Here is a 19,715-nt window from a genome sequence, read left to right on the forward strand (position 1 = left end):
ATAACTGAGTTGCTCTAAGGTAAGATTTCTGACTCAGTCCTTGTTTCTATCTAGTTAGCTAAATTCTTAAACTGAATCTGTTTGATTAGAACCCTTCCCTATCTCTGGGGGCAGAGAAAGAACACATAATCAGCACTTCTTTTAGAAGAGGGAATTTGTTTGGCCAACTCCACTTCATGACTTTCTACCAACTTAGCCTACAAAGCTACAGTTGCAGCCTTAAGCTATAAGAGTGGGGGGAGGAGACCTCTGTAAGCCAGTCAGCTGTCCTGAGTCCTATTGCTAAATTCATTTTCATCCTGGCATATACTAAAGCAAAGTAGTGCAGAATCAATCCCTCCCCAGAGTCGAGCTGTTTCTCTTCTTCAAGGATGCTCCTGTGAAGAATTCAGTAGGCTTGGGTGAAAGAGAAGGACTTTGACATCACTTCTGTACACATTGAATGAAGCTAGTAGGAGCATGATTTTCTACTCTCCTTGTACCCTCTCTTCCACATGAATGTCATTGCTGGATCCTGAGAAGGCAAAAGAAAGAAATTGTAAAAAGTAGAACAGTAACAAAATAGTAAGTTATTATGTGTACCAATTCCTCCAACATTTCATTTACAATAAGGAAGAGAAAGAAAACAGAGAGAAAGATCAGCAGCACAATGGAAGATTTTGGCTTCCAGCAAGTATTTCACATTTAATGTCTAAGTGTCTATCAAATACACTGAGAAAAACAAATGACTCCTTTATTTTCCTGTCTTGCATCATCTGTCCTTTGTTAGTGCTTTTTCAAACTTTATGAACACATTGGATTGTTAGCATGCGTTAGTGTGTTAGTGTGACATTTTCAACAAAACATCCTAGTCATCCAAGATCTAAATAGCTTCCTGGGAATTGAGGCTCTGTGTTAAGATAGAAGATGCTTTTCTTTATCTGCATCAGCAGCAGGAGATGCTATTCAACATGGGGCCCCTCTAACAGAGGAAAAAAGGCAAAAAAAAAAAAAAATCCCTGCAGATAGAACAAGCTACATTCAAATTGCAGCTGGCAAGGAGCCAAAGAGGTTTTGTCCTCTGTGGGTGTGCTGCGATTAATTTATCCTTTGCGATCTAGAGATTAGCACAGAAGACACATACTTTAGCCTTATGTACAGTGCTCAGATCCATGAAGTAGATGCAACAGATCAAACTGATTATAATAAACTCCAAGAGTGGCTGAATTCTTCTGGATTTGGCCACAGGTATTTTTCCATAACCCTTAAGGTTTTAAGAGTCTGTACAGTATTTCCTTTGTCAGAAGCATAGTGCAGGCTATGCAGAACACATTCTGGCATGCAAGACCTACCTGTTTTTTCTCTCCACTGTATGACACCCTGAACTTGCAAGCTGTGCTGCTTATTGGAGGCACAGCAAGTGTATTCTCAGGGAAGAGCTAACTCCAGACAAAATACACAGGCTTTGAGAGGTAGATTTTGATGAAGGTTCTTCATTGAGCTAGCCATCGCTCTCAAATATTTAGCAAAATACAAGTTTACTGAAGGTGCTTAGAAGGATTTGTATTAGTTCAAGTCACAGGTGAACTAGAAACAGGGTGAAAAAGTCTTTACGACTCCTGCGCAAGGCAGAAAGACTAGTCAGCTGCAATGGGTACAGTTCTTGTAGGAGAGTTAATTGCATGATTTCTCTCCTTTTTCAGGGAGAATAACTTCCAATCTGTGAGTCAGCCTCATGGGCAGGCTTTGGTCTCCCCTCTGCATTGGATTATTCCAGCTTCTGAAGATGGAGCATTTGTTCCTTGGTCCTTGCTGGGAGCAAAGAAATATGAAGCTTATCCATGCTTTAGCGGCCTTTGCCAAGAGCTAGAAACTCCTTGGCTGCATAATTTGTCTGCACAAAGGCAAATCAGACTCCTACACAGCACAGCTGCATCAAATTGGCAGGCTGTGTTTTCCCCTCCTCCTCTACTCCTAATGCACCCAAAACTGTTCTCAAGTACAGGGCTAGCAAGACTCAGACAAAAACTGTGCAGACCCGCTAGTTTCAACTCAGCTTCCACCAACAGCCAGGGAGACTGGGGCTTCTCTGCTTGGAACCAGACACATGCCAAACCACACAACAAACCAACAGCTCCCTAAAACCATGGAGTGATGTGCTTGTGTCAATGGTGAGCTTGATACTGAAATAAACATTTTTAAGTGCCTAACTCAGAACTTCCCCTTCAATCCTTATTATAAAGACAAAAAAAGTTGAAAGAAAAGGACATGCTTTGCAAACAAAAGTAAATACACGCCTGTCTTTGGTGAAGTAATGGTTAAATTGTAGATCTATACATTACAAAACCTCTTGCTTCCTTCAAACTGCAAGAGATGCAAGAACAGCACATGGGGCTCACTACAGCAAAGTTGCATTTTCAGGTTATGTTCTTTCTGAGAAAATCATGGTTTTTAGACTGATCAGACAAGCTCAATTTACTGAGATCAGTCCCTGAAAAAAAAACAGTCCTCTTCAGCTGCTAGAGGCAAATTCCCCATGGTGCTGGAGCAAAGCTGGTTTGCTGTAGGAAACTGAGCTGTACTTCAATTGGGCATTGAGCTGCCGTCCCACAGGGAGTAGGGTTCCTCCTATACACTGTTGAGAACTTTCAACACACTTCAGTGTTGCAGTTGTAGGTGAAAAGCTTTACCCAAGCAACTATAAGTTTGCAGGATACTTTGTGGTATGGCCTTTTGAATGACAGCCTCTCCAGTCTACCTACAGGGCTGCCACAGAGCTTCTCTTCAGCAAATTCTCTATGGGAACTAGTAATTCTTTCAGGCTTGTGGTGCAATGTCCCTATCCTCCAGGCATGCTGTTTGTTCACGCCTTGTTCCAGACTGCTGCAATGGTTATATTTCATCAATAGTAACAAAGTAGAACCAAGTGTTGGCTTCTAGAAGAGATTAGGCCATAGCAGAATATTAAATTAAACAGACCTAATACTTACAAGGAAACTGATAAACACGCACACAGTTCTCTCTGTGCGATAGCACGTTGGAATGGATTCATTGCACAGCAGACTTCCTGTCTGTTTTCCCCTATTCCCAGCATGTGGGTTTTTAAGTTAAACGGTTTTTATTCACATCATGATTCATCAATGTATTCCAAATTGCCTGCTTGACAACTTTGCTGACACTTCAGAGTCTTAATATCTTAATCCAGTCATTACAGGAACTAGGAGGGAGCCTGGGCAGGGAGGACAGAAGGGAATAGACCCTTTCCTGGAGAACTGTCTTTGCGATTTTAATGTAAAAAAAGCACCCGTATTAGTTGAAGGATCACCAGGAATGGTTGTATGGGTGCAAGTGCTAGCCTTGTTTGCCTGAGCCATTAAGAATGCATAGTAGTGTTTGGTATTTACACTCAGCCTCAGAGCAACACTCAGCCCAGAAAGCCTCAATTTCTGTATCATTTGTGCAAGAATGTTCATTACATTATACATAATTTTCTGGAAAATTTGGCTTCTTTTTTAGACAGCAGTGAGACAACGGTTGTAGACAAAGCAGTGAACTGTAGGTGAGTCAAGATTGCACAAGATATTCTGGCAGGTTAGAGTAGACAGAATCATCTGGTAAAGGCTATAAGAAAGGTTCAATAATAAAGGCTGTAATTTCCTGAGTTTTCAATTCCTTAACCTGGAGACTACCTGTTTTGGGCCTGGTAACACACACACACATACACTGTCTTGTTAAAAAAAAATTAATTATGGAATAGGAAAACCTTCTGAGTTAATTCAATGATAGGCAACTGTCTTTTGAAGTAGCAAGACTGAAGACAGAAGAAAAGCAGAAAAGTTACAGGGGGCAAATTTGTTATTTGCAACAAGAAAATGATGACCACCAGGATGACCACAATCAGTGCTTGATTTTGTTTCAGCTTCATAAGCCTCTTACTATCTCCATTTGCCTCGGTTCCTTGTGTCCTTCCAGTTCTGGCATTTCAGGTTGAGGCTTTGTTTAAGAAGAAAGAATGTCAAATGAGAAAAAAACCCAAACCATATAAAATCAAGCACAATGTCTCTAATTCTGGAGAAGCATTAACCAAATAATGCTTCAAAGGGAGCACTAAAGGCCAAATAGCTTCTAGCTTTGATGATCATTGAAGTGCTAAAGAAAGCAGAAGAAAGAATGGAATTGCTGTAGAGATGGAAACAATAAGATGGTTATGGCCTTTCAGAAATACAGGCATGAAGACAGAGGCACTGAAGGAGCTGAATACAGTATGATTTGTGTTTTTAATATGGCCGTTCTCCCCATCATCACTGCCTGACCTCCAGCCGTACCCAGCAGAGTTCCCTTCACTGCTACTGGACAAAATCCTGGACAGAGGCCAAGGTGGACACATTTCTTATTTTATTATCGATGATAAATGCCAGCTTAAGTACTCTGCAAGCCAAGAGGGGAACAGCTGCTTGTAGAAGGGCAAGACAAGAGGAGATTGTTCGGACCATGAGCTCTGCTTTGTACGTCTAGGGAACAGGCCACAGGGCAGCAGAATGTGGCAGTGGGGTGGGATTCCCAGGAGGCACCCAGAGGGCAGAGTCATTCTTAGCAGCCTTTCTTGGCATGTTCAGTACCAAAAACACATGTAGAAAGGAGGGAACCAGACAGCAGTCCTCTTCACCTGGTTTCTCTAGAGACCCTGCTGCCTACAACTGCCTGGCTTAGAGAAGCAACATGCAGTACAGGCGTCCCTGAAGACCACATCCATGTTGGGGAGATGACTAGCACTGATAACTATGTTTGCCCTTTCTAGTTGTAAACCACTAAAGCCCTGATCAACCTGTGATCCAAACCCTAGCATTGCCCAAGCCTCTCCCAAACACCTTCTACTCAGTCTCCTGCTTCTTTTCCTTTCTTCTGGCTGCTGTTGGCAGAGATGTCAGCATCCACCATCCTGAATGGTGTCCCATTCTCCTGCTTGGGAAAACCTGGAGATTCCCTGAGCTCTGCAGTCCTGCATAACCAGCAGGAGGTTTCATATGCCCCTAGATCTACAGGTTTTAAATATTGTCTTTTCACTGTCTTTAATCATCCTCCAGAGGCTCGTATTGACTCTACAGCTTTCTTCTTTTGCTCCTGCCAACGCTCTCTGGCAGCATCTGGGCCCTCCACTCTTTTACCTCACAGGCAGTAATTAGTTCAACACTGGCAGGCACAGCCAAGTTCCCTTCCAGAGGTTCACATGCCCTTGCACCTGCCCAGGCAGCTGGAATAGTACAGCAGAGAGTTAACATACACTCCTTCCCCTTCAACCGCCGTCTTCCTAGATCCTGACCCCAGAATTATGCATACCATGGCCCACAGGGCAGGGAGGATAATTTTGAAAACCCAGCTACTAGAGGAAGCAACAATGGCTGGATGAAACACCAGTGAAAGAGTGAATCTTGAAAATATCTCAGAAACTCACCATCTGGGATAAAATGGTAGAATAAGCTTTCAAGGTCTGGTGTGAGGTCATCCAGCCAAATGAAGAGTAGACATTTCCATATCTCTGCAGGTGTGTTCAGGGCCCACATCACAGAAGCAACCCTTCTTTACCAGGCTAAGAGTCACATGAGTTGTAACAAGACACAGCTACAGATGGGTTCCTTTCTTGTTCTTGCTTTACATCCAAGTAACCTCACTGACTTCTTTACTGATGCTACTGAAAAGATTCTGTGTGAATCAGAAAATCATTTTGTCTTTTGGCTATAAAATCGCCTGCAGATGGGTTGAACAGAACTGTAGTTTGGAAACAAAGATGAAAACATTAAACTAGTAACTCAAGGGATTTATTAGTTTATTAATATGGTATACTAATCTGAATTAACATTTATTGAATAGAAATGAGGAAATTTCTCCTTTGTTATAGGATAACATAAAACAGAGAGACTTGGCTCTTTCCTCCTCCCTTGTTTTTGTATATGATTTGATTTGGTCCACATGATATGTCTTTCTGTTGTAGGAAGCAGGAACTGAAAACATATTTCCCTATTTATTACACCAGAAGATATTTGTTAGTACAAAACCGTTCCGTGGCATTTTGCCAGCTTTCCCCTACAAGAAGAGGTGAACAACTGGTGTCTCATGCCCTTTGATTTTACTCTTGATGCAACACAAATTCACAAAACCATCTTCTTCATATGCAGTGTGTACCTGCACGTGCAAACACCTCTGCAAAGCCACTGCCAGGGGAGGAATGCAGGGTCAGAGAAAGTATGAATTATGCTGGCATCTAAATTACTTAATATCTAGTAACCCAAAGGAGACAAATGACAACATCAGAAAACCCTCCTGAAGGTGAGCTCAAGATATTTGCGTCTGGAAAATTCTATTCCATCATGGAGAACAAGAGTAAATTAGTGAGGTGGAGAAAAACGAATTTGTTTCTGTAGTGCATGTTGACAGAGTGGCTAGAGAGAGAGAAAGAGGGAGAATCTTTTTTACTTCCTGTAATCTGTGCTGGGAGATGTAGCCTGCTATTTTTACTGAGAAACTGCAGGAGACATTTTCTTTTTAATCATGAAACTGCCATACTGAGGGATTTTACAGGACAGTAGAGTAGTTTTAGCAAACAAATGTAATCTATACAAGAAAATTAGCATGTATATATGGTAAGAAACTGATGACTGGTCAGAGGTAAGGTGGGAAATATTAGAAGTATGTAAATACTCTTTACATCTTTTTGCAAAACTTACTTATTCCTAAGTATACACGCATATATACACATGAACCTTTACCTTGACTGGGTTTAATTTTTGCTTTGGAAAGGTGGTTTTCCTTGATTGAATTTTGTTGGGTAATTTTTGCTTTTTCGTATCACTGCTTTCTTCTCAACCTCCCCAGCAAAAAATCAGTTGCATACTCAAACAGGATTTCATATGAGTGTTGGACTTAAAGTGTCATCAGTCACTTAAATAAGTGATAAAGTAAACCACTCACATGCTTAATTCTAAATGAACCAAACCCATCTCTTTATCAGTTCAGACCACAACAAAAGTAATTGGTAATGAAAAACTGCCGAACATTTGATCAGGTGAGATGTGGGAGAAAGCTGACTGGGTTATACCAAAGTCAGAGAAGACAAGAGAGCCTTGTGAGTACGTCTGTTTTCTTCAATGTCTTCTTCCCATGAACTGTCTCCCTATGAGTGATCAAGCATCAATAGAGAGGATGGGGGTCTGGAGGAGAGAGGAGAGGTTCTGCTGGGCAGGCAGAAGAGAGTCAACAGCCTTGAGGGCAATGTGAGGGGAAAGCTGGAGATATGGTGTGAAAATTGAGAGAGATAAAGGCACAGGGAGTGTCTTGGGTCATGTGCGTGAATGTACTGGGAAGGGGGACTACTGCAGTGAGTAGATTTAATCAAAGGGAAAGATTAAGTTGTGAAATGTATATCTTTTTAAAAGAAAAAAAAGCTAAAAGAAGGCAAACATGATGAAGAAAGGGGAAATAACAACTTTGAAAATGAGAAAGTGAGTAGAACAAGGTGGAAGGGAAAGACAGAGACAGACTAACAGTATTTTAAACATTAAGTAGCAGAATTACACTACAGTTATGGCCTCTGCATGTGCTCCTCCCCTTCTCAGCTTGTGTCAGGCTGTGGGACAGCCTTACATAGGAAAAGTTACTGATATGAATCTTAACTGTTGCAAGGGAAAACTGCAGAAATTTCACCTTAGATGTGTGCATTAAGAGAGGGAGGGAAATTACCCACTCTGCTGACATAGCAGGTATCATTACAATGGCTAACGCAGACTCCCTGCAGACTCCCTAAGGAAGAAAAACTTGTTTGTGCTAAAGTATGGAAAGTTTATGCTGAAATAGTCATTTCTGTATACTTAGAACATAAAAATATATTGGTTTATTACATGGACAACCTGATATTATGCTTTGTTCCTTAGGATTTCTAAATGAAGTAAATGCCTATAGTACTGCTGAACAGTCTAGTCTTCAATATTGATTTGTTTGGTTTTAGACAGGAGGGAAATGTTCAAGTATTTCACATCCACAGACAGAGGTAAAACTAAAACTATCTCAGTTACATATTTTGAATAGGCTTATTGTTTCATTTTTTCTTTTTCTTTTTTTTTGAATACTAATTTCTGCACATATGTCACGAATACATACTTTCAGCAAAAGTATGTATACATAATAAATGGATTTTCCCACCAAAAATAAATTTGGGCTATAAAACAGGTCAAACCCCATCCATCTGAAACACTCAACAATCTTGACCTGAGCCTGAAAATAAAGATAAAACAGCTCAAAAGACACATTCATGAGGAAATTAAAAGGGTTCAGGATCTCAGCTCCCATAAAAGAATTCCCTTTGCTTTTCACAAAGGGATCACAGAGGAATTGTTAGCACTTTCCAACAACATAGCTTCAGTGTGGGAACATAAAATCAGTATTTCAGAGCTGGGAAAATCAGAGTACAGAGAGGTCAACATGATTCCTTCAAGGACAGATAATGAGTCAGGGGTGGACCAACACACACTGGTGTTGTTCAGATTTTCAGGTCAGGGTCACAGCTATTGGGTACACCAACTCCCTTTCCAGAACCAGATGATGAATACCAGTTGTGGAATTTCTATTTACACTTCTGATAAAAACCTGCAAAGACCCAGAGGCAGGTGCAGGTGTCTCAATACCCAAGTATAGTTAAGTGTTAGTGAATTAAAGACATGTTTACACTGAGGAGAGAGTACATGAATGCAGAAACAAGGCTCAGTGCATTTAGGCAGTTTTACAGCAAAATTGTGGTGCCATGGAGGTAACAGACTCCTGGTAGAGATGGCAGTTGTGCTGAAGTTTAGGAATGTAGCTTGGAATTCAGGTGTTGAAAGCAAGACTAAAACAGAGCTTGGGTCCTTAAACCCTTTTTAAAATGTAGCCCTTGAGCCTCCATCTGTGGTTCTCTTTCCCTGTAATAAACTTGTGCATTGACCTCTTCTGATTTGAATAATAAGCTAATGGCAGAAGGTTTAGTTCCATGCACAGAATTCTTGCTTATCTGGCTCCAGAAATCTCATCAGAAAGGAGTTTGTTGCATTGGCAACCTATACACTCTTCAGTGCTTTAACAACAAAGATTTTTCCCTCTGCACAAAATGTTCTGTTACTCAGGTGATAGCTTGGCAGGTTCAGGGTTGTAGTTGTGCACACAGTGCAGTCAGTGATCCACTGCAAAATGTTGTTTCTATCACCTAAACATAGCTATTTTCTGTGTTACTTCTAATCTTTGCTACATTTTTTTTTGCTTTTAAATTGACAGAAATGGAAATTAGCAAGTACTTAAGGGTCATATTTTTCATGGCACTGGTAACTGAGGCACCATATATACACACCACTCTGCAAAGAACTGTGCTTGCTACGCTAGTACAGATTTGAGCACATCTGAGAGGGATACCTTTTCTTCTCACATGAGCCAAGTTTAGTAAACTGTAGTTTGTTATGCCATGATGTGCACAGAGTTTTGTGTATTTGTACAAACGTGAACAAAATGCTTATGCCATCCCCTATAAATTCATGCCAAAATGAAAATTCATGGTTTTAAACAAATGGCTGAATAGTGTTATCTGCTAATTAATTTGCCCTGACAGCTCCACTGTAAGTGGAGACTTCATCTAATGACTGTGTTGGTAGATTAGTATTTCAGCAGTGTAAAGGTTGCTGGCATATTTGTGGGATGCTAAAGGGTCACAGAGCTAGATTTTGCACGTGTTTGAAGATGTCTCTTTTTATAGTCACTAGCCCATAGGGCAGTACTGAGGCATTCAGCAGCAGTAATGATGCCATACACCTCGGTCATGGAAAGAAACATATTTTCCTTTTTACTTCAGACCCAGAGGAGAAATCCATTAAATGTAGCTTTTGACATTTTTTTTCGAGTGTAACTGCAAATGCATAGTCCCTCCTTTGGTGCTTTTTCCACTTACTTGTCCATGTGTCAGCTCTTCCATGCAGGGATATTCTAGCATTTCATTCAGATGAAAGTTTTGCAGTTGCACCTGCAGGTCCCCAGTCAGCAAACACAGTGGGCGGGTTGGGTTTTCTGTCAGATGTGCAGAACAGTCAGAAAACAGCCAGCCAGGAAAACGCATAGGCTTGTAAATCCAGGCTTGATTTTTGTTTGTTTTCAGGCACATTGCAGGTTTTTCACATCGTATTCTTATCAGCCTTATTGTGGATTACACAGGGAGCTGCATACCAGTGGAGGTGGGAGGACTGTATTTATAGGCAAGGGAGGGTTACTCAGTGAGTTGAGGGAGTATCCTTACTACTGGGTCTGGTTACGAAGAATCTTCAGGGAATGACCTTGGAGTTTCTGCCTTTTGGAAACCATGGCAACCTGCATTTGTTCTCATAAAATAATTTCTTATCTTGCAGTGAGTGATTACACGCCTCCACCAAACTCTGAGGTAGACTCTCTCAACAAAGAAAAAAAAATACTGAAGATAAAGCTAGAGTTGATCATTCTGAATCCCTATTTCCTAAACAATGCACTGTGTCATGGTTATCTGCTGCCACCTGAACAAGACAAAGGGTAGCTGCTGGGTGATTGTCCATTTCTGCTTCTAGGTTAGCATAATTACATCCAAGTTAAATACAGATATCTTTGATGAATGCCCATTTGTCTCCCTGATTCACATCTGATATCTATCAAGAAAAAAAAATCTCAAGATTATACTGAGGCTCATGGGAAATCACTCACACACTCATTTACCTGTTCTTAAACATATTTTAAGGGGGTAAAGGCCATTTGCAAGTTAATTGTTCCTCAGATAATCAGTCTGTGCAATACTGGATATAGAACCTTATGTATCTTGTGCTCCGTTCATGCAAAAACTCCCAACAGCTGGGAAGACACGGAAGACTGATGTATGTGAGGGAAGAGAAGCATCTCTCATACACTCATACAGCTGAAAAAAGTCTGCAGGAAAAGAACCAAATCCAGAAAAAAAAAAAATCCCTAAAAAATATAAAGCTGTGTAGGGCTGTTTGTCCTTGCACCAATGTATGCATCATTTGTGGCCCCTCAGTACTTTTTCAGTAGTGAAAAGATGTGCAAGAAAGACATGGCCAAGCCTCCACACCTGCTTTGTGATCATGTCTGGGGCGGCTAGCGTTTCATTTCATGGGGAGGCAGGTTGCTGAGGCAATCAATTGTGCTTTACCTGTCACGGCTTTATGGTTACTTCCTTTAATCTATTAAAAGGTGCAGATGATGAAAATTGGGTATTTTAAGCTGGGGATCTAAGGAAATTAGTCCTAAGGGGGATCCAGCTGTTTCTGCCTGTTAATAATCCCTCTTCTGCAACAACTGTCAGCCTTCTGGCAGAATTCAAACACATCTGAGTGAGGAGTTGGGAACTTCAAGGACACTGATGATTTTACAAGCATGCTTGAGCACTGGGAGCTGAGTAGGAAACAGACACCAGATTTTCCCCCTCCCCTGGTTGTTCTGCACTCTGTCCAGTGGCTGTGTACATCCCAACAGGTCACCAGCTGGTGAGCCCAACTTGCTTACAATTGGCACAGCCACTGGATGAGCAAGGAGGGAGGGTGGTCACGCCAGCAGCACCAGGCAGGCCCTTCCCCAGTCATTTTGTCCATCAATGTCTCATGGCCCTTCCCTTGGGAATCAGGCACGTGTCCTGGAGCCTGGATTGTCCTTGTGTCCCTTCACACCTGCACACTCGTCGGAACGCAAAAGCAAGATTTATGCATGCTTTAATATCCTTACTGTTAATACCGTTATTTGCTTTTCTCTATCCGAGACAAACCTCTCTATAAAAGGCACAATTATGATTCATGACATTATTACTGACAATTAAACGTCATACATGATAACAGGCAACAGGAACTCCTGTTTCATCACAAGACAGCCCTCTTGCTGCTTTGCTAACAGTGACTTTCCCTTGCAGGTTTAAATCACCAGGGCGTGCAGCTAAGTGAGGACTCGGAGCCCTCCTCTCAACACAAGCACTCTCCATGGACCCACAAACATCCTCCAAGGAAAATACAGCAAAGGCTCATTTTTAGAGGACCACTCAGGGTGGTCCTGAGCTCTAACAGACACTAACTGGGAGAGGGGCAGGTCATGGTGGGACCTGCACGGGTCAGTTGAAGGCGCTGCTGCCCAAGTTGAGGCAGGAGAGCGGCCAGGAGCCAAAGGGGTGCACGGGCTGCTTGAGCAGACTTGCTACAGTGTGTGGTGGCCTGGACCAGCAGCCCAGTGCAGAGATCTATGGTGGGAAAAAAACAGAGCTCTTTGGGGACTCAGACTGCTTTAGGTGCTTTGGGACGTCTACAAGGCCCATCATAGACCGTCCTTTAACAGCAACTGTGGTGTCTGCCCTGATGCACACACACAGACTTAGAGTGCATGCCATCCAGCCCAAAGCCTAACAGAATAGGTAGGGGCTTTCCCCAGCTGTAGCCAAAGTGCTTTTCAGAGAGGTGCAGTGATACTGCAGCCAGACCCACAGGAGCCCTGTCTCTAGTAGGTCTCCAGCCTTCCTGGGCTACAAGTACTCATACATCTGTGCTGAAATAAGTGCTTAGTAGGCAAATGCAATGGCTCCCAGATTAAAGCTGCAGCCTTTTCCAGACAGTTACTGTGGTGGTTGAGATCTGAAAGCAATGTATGGGATTGGCCATGCATCTGCCTTTAAAATCAATCCTCTGCATTGCTTTGAAAATCTCAATTTGGAGTTGTCTGCCTCTGGGACACAAGGACAGAAATGAGAGGAAAAGAGACAGAGGGGAATGAATCCAGAAACTTTTCAGATGTGTATTGTGACTCTGTGGCATTTATTAATTATATCCTAAAAAGTCTACATTGTTCTTCACGTCAAGATCTTCAGATTATTTTAGTTCACTTTCAGTTCATCCTTGTCTTTGTTTAGACACTTTGAACTGAAACTGAACTAAAATAATCTGAAGATCTTGACATGGAAAACAAGGTGAAGAAAAAATGATCTCTTTGTTTTATATAACACTGTTGGACCCACATACAAAACTTAGGTCAGGTCCTAAACAAACTAATTTTCCACCAGATTTTTTAAAAATACGTATGTATATTCCCTGAGTTTTTATGGTTTTGAGCCCTAGCCGAGATGAGAACTTCAATGCTTTTACAGCAGCATTTTTATCAGACACTTAAACTTCAGTTGCATAAATAAACAAACCAACCATTGGAATTCTCCTGCGATTTCTTAGTTCTGAGTATTGCCATTTTCAGGACACAATAACTTCAAGACATGGTGTGGTGATGAGCTAGCAATGTGATGACTGGGAAGGTGGTTGCAGGGGTTGAAAGCTGGGAAGTAAAAAAACCAGAATGATAAAACAAAGACAGTAAAAATAATGTGGGGCGGAAGAAGAAAGAAAAGAAAAAAAAAAAGTTGAAATCCATGAAGAAGGCAGATAAATTCTTCTGTGGACACTGCCAGTTTTTTCAGACACAGAAAAGGTGGGCAACTGTTGGTATTAGGAAATGAGACCAAGACAAAACAAACAAACAAAAAATTAGATCACGAAGCCTGTACTGATCACAAAGCAATTATTAAAGAAAGCACAAAACAGAAGGTAATTCCTAGCTTTGGTCCGCAGCTGCTTCACACTTGCTTTTCATGGAGATAGGAGGGAGTGAACTGGGTGAGGGACTTGCCATATAATCCCCATTTTGCTTCCAGAGTTCACCTGGAAAGGGGTCCACAAACACAGTTTCTAGGAAGAAAAATGATATCTGAAAGTGCGTTGAGCATACTAGCACAGCAAACTGAGAGATGGAGAACAGCACGGGGAGCAGAAGGGATGTTGTGGAATGGCAGCTGACACTAGTACTTTTCCACAGGCTGGGACAACATGAAGATGAGGGGGGTGAAATGGCCACCACAGACTGGAGAGTGACTCTGCAGCAGTGTTCTAGAGAGGGGAGTATGAGGAGTTGGGCTGCTGAATGGGTATCACAATTGCTTGTTCTTAACTTGGTAGCCAGTCCCAACATTTCGTTCTTCACTTGATAGTTTAGTCTTACTAGTTAAGTGGAAACTTGACAAATTCTCTTCTGATTCCAGCCCAAGTTGATGTCATCTGCAAACTTACTGAGGGGTGCACTCAATCCCTTCATCCAAATCACTGATAAGGGTATAAAACAAGACTGGCCCAAACACTGAGCCCCGGAGAACATTGCTTGTGTTTGGCCACCAACTGGATTTTCTGTTCACTACAAGTCTCTGCGCTGGGCTATGCAGCCAGATTTTCACCCAGCAAATAATACAGCTGCTTAAGCCATGAGCAGCCACGTTCTCTGGAATGCTATGGGAGACAGTGTCAAAGGCCTTAATGAAGTCCAGGTAAACAACAACCACAGCACTTCTGTCCGATGGGTCGATTGTAGGATTAGATCAGGTTGGTCAAGCTGGACCTGCCCTTCTTCAATCCGTGCTGGCTGAGCCTAATCCCCTGTCTGACCTGCACTTGCCTGTTGAACGTGTTTTAGATGAACTGCTCCATAACCTTCCCTGGTACCAAGGTTGGGCTGACAGTCCTATAGTTCCCTTGACCCTCCTTCCAGCTCTTCCTATAGACGGTCATCACATTGGCAAGTCTCCAGTCATCTGAGACCTCCCCAGTTATTCAGGACTGATGATTAACTGTGGAAAGTGACGAAGAAAGCATTTTGTCACATCCCACAGCTCAAAAGAATTACTTTCGCAACAGAGTTATTTTAACAGCTATAGCAGCAGACAGTGAGAAGGCTGTGAAAATAAAATAGAGGGGAAATTATTCTGTGTTTCTAAGCATTTTAAAAGTAGCCATGCAAAAAGAAAGCACCAAAACACAGCGTGAGAGGGGGTACAGCGGACACAGACTAGGGTGTGTGCTGTGAAAGAGTGAGAGAATGGAGATGCCATGGTAAGAGCTGCCTGCAGAACAATAAGGGGATAGAGAGCCAGTTTCATTTGTACACTGTATTACTAACCACTTGTGACCTGTAGAGCTTCAAGATGCACAAATGCCTGGAATAATTAGGTCAGATGTGTCTAGTTGCAGAGACAGCTAGACCCAGTTCTGCTCTCCCCTATCTTTCACCAGGAAATCATGGCATCACAATACCAGAGGTCAGAAGAGAATCATGAAAAAAACCTTCATCTGAGAGAGTAAAAAACTACTTTATTGCCAACAAACTGAACAGGCTCTACAGCTGTCTGTACCTCAACTTCCCCCTGGGTATCTGCAGACTGCTTGCATAAGCAGGTCTTCAACTTCAGTGGCTACTGTAAGTAAGAAGGGGAGGTCCAACACACCCATCCTGTTTAAATACAAACTTCATAGTCTGTACAGCAGAACACATATGTTCATGTAACACATTGTGTGATCAAACTGAAGCTCACACTCAAGGATTTCTGAGAGTAAGGAGGGACTGTGGGATGGCAGCCTGAATATTAAACAGCTTCCTCATCTCCTCAATGTCAAAACATCACCCTGCACTCCAAGTGGATTCTTTGATTAATGTAATTAACAGTATTTGGCCTGGTATATGAGGCGGTAGGTGTGTCAGGCCTGAGTTTTCACTGGCTCCTGCTGGCACAAAGAAGAGAAAGGGGCGATCCTTGTCGTGGAGCTACACCAGCACAAAAGCAGCAGGTGCACGGGACAGGCTCCCTGCTTTGCTGTCTGGGAGTCTGCAGTCGCACATGAATCAACTCATTCGTTCAGCCTTGCAGGGGTCAGGTCTTTAGCGTCTATGAGAAACATGCTGCTAGAGGAAGGAGATAGAGTGTTTTCTGCAGAGATTTCAAAACCTAACAGCTGCAATTTGTTATACAATCAAACGACCAGGTCTCAGACAGTCGCCTGAGTCCTTGCACCAGAAGAAGCAAATGGTAACAACCTCCTGTTCCGCTATTCTCTTCTAGTTTTCATAGTGTAGCAAAGCAACCGCCTAACAAGAGTAAAGGAAATTAACTTGCTCTGCTTTGGTTTTGAACAGGAGATTTGCAGGTCGCTGTGACAGCAAACCGAAAGCTTCCCTAGGTGTCAGGACCAGGCCCAAGATAAATAAATTCTTGAAATTGGCCGCATTCTTATATTTGAATCAAATACTCCCTGAAGCTACTCGGTTTCCTCCTTTGGTGTGCATTGGAGGCCACATCATTTATTTTCATTTGATTTAAAGAGAAATGCAGTGAGACTTGCTGGTTAGCAGTAGCACAAGGCTACAGCACAAGTGGAATGACATTTGAATAGAAAAAAAGACATTTCTTCCATATAGGCATTCAGAGATTTTTATACCTGCACATAGGATTTCTTCTAGCCTTCGATGCAAATTATTCTGAAGAAACTTCAGTGGTAATAGAATTGTGTCCAGATCCAAAATAATTAGATTTTTTGCCTTCAATTTCTGGCCCTCGGCATTTCAAACATCCTCTACAAATTACTGTGATTTTTTTCCTGTCTATCAGAACAATATCAGTAAAGAGCTTAAAGAGTCAAATTAAGGTTATACTATGGGAGGGGGGTTATACTACAAATGGAAATTGATCAATAAAATGACATAGAAAATAACGCACAAAGCAGCAGTTACAGAAACAATATTAGTTGATTGTCTAAGGTGCTCATCAACTTCACATATTTGATATCTCTGTACCTAGTAATTTATGAAAACTATTGCATTTTAATATACTCTATGTTTATTGTACAGTCCATAGGATTTGCAACATAATAAGACCTCCTAGAAGCTTTCATCTGTGGGAGTAGTGTCATTATGCCAAGGATGTTATATCATACACTGGCCCTTGTTAGCCAGCAAAAATTTTGTCTTATGAGACAGTTGTGGTGAAGATTATATTTTTGTATCATAAGTGACAACAGAATACTATGACCTTAGGACACAAAACATGACAGCAGTTGACAGAAATATAATATATTTCTAGACAACAACTGAAGGAAAACATCAGATGACAGCTGCTAGGGAAGGGATGACAAACTGGGCTTAGCCCTGCTAAGCTCTGAAAATGAGTTAGAAGTGGTGATTTCAGGATTCAGCTTTCACTCGCCTCTAACAGGTGACATGTACTATATGTCCCCTGTCTCATTATTGCTTCAGGAGAAAAAAAACCAACTCGCTTTGTTTCTTGTTATGATAATTAGATGTTTCCTGGGATGAACCCTGTGAGCCTCAAAGGCTGCTTCTGTGTGTGCTGTCTGGTGTTTAAGGAAGACACACTGCTCAGGCTTTAGCAATTCAGGGTTTAGTTTTCTTCTCGTTTTTGAGTTCCTGTGCCTGACCTTTGAATGCTCTCGACTCTGTTATGGTTATTTTTTTCTTCTAAAATGCTGGTTACTTTGTCAACCAGGATGAGCAGGCCTGGGAGCTACACAAATGCGATGTTCTTTGGTGCCCTCTTTGGGACTGAGAGCTACAAAGCCCTCGGGGCCACCAAGGATGGCAGATGGATGGACTCCTGGGAGCAGAAAGTGTGAGAGGAGGCTGGATTGAGCGTAGCAGCAGTGGAGCAGCTGCTCAGTTCAAGAAAGAAGCTTTATCTGCCAGTTTTAGCCTTACTTTACATTCACTGTTTGCACATTAAAGTTTTGTGAACAATTCTCAGCCTGTTTGTACTAGCAAGGTGTTAAACCATTGCACTGATTGCCCTGTAGAACTGCATTACCTAGGCTCTGTTTGCAAGCTATACACACCCCTGGGTTCTCTTGTGGGCTTTCCCCTTTCGGTCTGATAGTGTAGTTAAAATATCTCCAATTAAGTAACTGAACACTCATGCCTGGAAAGAGGACCTCTGAGAGCTCTAACAGTAGCTGCAGAGGTTGTTTGCCAAGATTAGGGGGGGAGGGGGGCGAGGGGGCAAACTTGCATCACTTTGACATTTCCAGGCAATACAGCCTAATGGGACTGACAGAAGAGGCAGAGGCCAGGAAAGAAATCCTACGAACACTTTACACCACTCGGCCTTGATTCCCTCTGCTGTCAGAACCCAAGAACAAGGCATACATTTGTCATGCTATTTGCGATGGATGTACAGGGACCAGCTTTAAGCATGTAGGAAAACTGATGGAAAGTCAGAAAGCCCCCATGTCAGTTGCAATGTCTTTTGTTCTGGAGAATCCCTTGGAATGGGCAGTGTCTCTGAGCCTGCTCATAAACAGGCATCCAAAAGCAGTATCTTGACTTCGAACAAAAATTCCATTCATGCATTGGAAGGTTGGACTGGACCCTCAAATACTACATTACTCTTTGACATAACAGAAATTAGCGCATAAATCAGGTCTTGGCTCTTACATGAGCATGTATTTCCTTTAACATAATTGGTGTAAGAAAAAAATAGGAATGGACCGGTTTGCTTTTTCCAGGCTTATGATAACTGAGAGTAAATTCTTCACAAAAAATGGTAGCACTTCAGGGTTGGTTTTTTTGACGATATCCTGTAAATTAATCTTTTTACTCAGATTGCAGTGTTGAAATATCTACAGTTAAGATGTTTGGAGTTACAATCCACAACTTAGTTGCTCTTTTTCTAATTTAATTTTCAAGTCTGTATCTGTAGGTGTTAGCACTGTCTTGCTAGGAAATACTAAGCAACGAAAGCATCACACATCATCTGCACAGAAAGATGTTCAGTGAAGTACATGCACCCAAAGGGAACATCTTAAAGGGAACATCTTATCGGCGTGTATAAATACCTAAAGAGAGCAAAACCATCTGAACATGATTCTGGGCAGCCAACTTCAGATGGCCCTGCTTGAGCAGAGAAGATGGACCAGACAATCTCTAGAAGTTGCTGCCAGCTTGGTCAATCTGTGACTCTGTAAAAAGATGTATTGCTTCAAACAAAATTAATCCTATACCTTAAAAAGCATTGTTTTAAGGACAACAATGTCCTTTGGTTGTTGTAGTGCAACATGCCACACAGTCTGTATCCTCATCTGGACAAAATTGTGCTAGAACATTTCTTTGGAAGTCATTGGTTTTCCACCTGTTACATGGGTAGTGAATGTGGTCCAGGATCTTTTAATATGTTATCGAACACTTACAAAGAATGCAGTGAAATCAAACCAGAAGGTCGATGTGCATCATTTTCTGTCCACAGTGACAAGTATAGTACAACTTACCTTATACCCACGCATGCATGCACAGACTGGAAGGAGAGAACAAAAGCCTTACTTGATCAAAATTTTTTTATCTTAGATTTCATGTTCCATGGAAGTCCAGAGCTGCTTCCTTTGAAATCAATGTTTAATTTATCATTAAGCTTAATGAGAGTAGGACTGGACTGCCTGCCTTAATTTGAAAAGCGAGTCTAACACTTAACAGCTGAAGTGAGTCAAACCCATATACAAGTCTTTTCTGTACTCAGCATGCTGTTGTGAGTGTCTGTGGATGTAATGAGGGGTGAATGTTAACGCAACAAGCTGTTAGCAGAGAATAATAGTTCCCTGTTTTTAGATTAGTGCAAAGGTAAAGTTTATCTGCAATGCACAAGACATTGGGCTTTTTGATAGAGTAACGTTCTGTGTAACTTTGTTTGTTCACAATTATTTTTGTACATGTTGATGACTTCTGAGGGATGTTACTGCTATTACCCTTTCTTCCTCTCCCCAACTCCACACATCAGAAGGGAAGGACTTAGTTTTCAACTGGTACAGATACATCAGCAGAGCAATTTTCTAAAGGCAAAGTCACTA

At 41.8% G+C, this 19,715-nt stretch overlaps 1 long non-coding RNA gene across 3 annotated transcripts in view; it reads left to right on the top strand.

Annotated features, from left to right (window-relative positions):
• The window catches only part of LOC128850398 (uncharacterized), a 106,922-nt gene that overhangs the window by 74,068 nt on the left and 13,139 nt on the right, over positions 1-19,715 (top strand). Inside the window, exon 5 of one of the 3 annotated variants that reach the window (XR_008447809.1) lies at positions 11,930-12,821. The exons of the other annotated variants lie outside the window; for them this stretch is intronic. This is a non-coding gene — a long non-coding RNA (uncharacterized LOC128850398). Of the gene's footprint in view, positions 1-11,929; positions 12,822-19,715 lie in introns of those variants that run through there. 3 annotated transcript variants of the gene reach the window in all.

Source organism: Cuculus canorus, chromosome Z (genome assembly GCF_017976375.1).
Source record: "Cuculus canorus isolate bCucCan1 chromosome Z, bCucCan1.pri, whole genome shotgun sequence".
Classification (NCBI taxonomy): domain Eukaryota; kingdom Metazoa; phylum Chordata; class Aves; order Cuculiformes; family Cuculidae; genus Cuculus; species Cuculus canorus.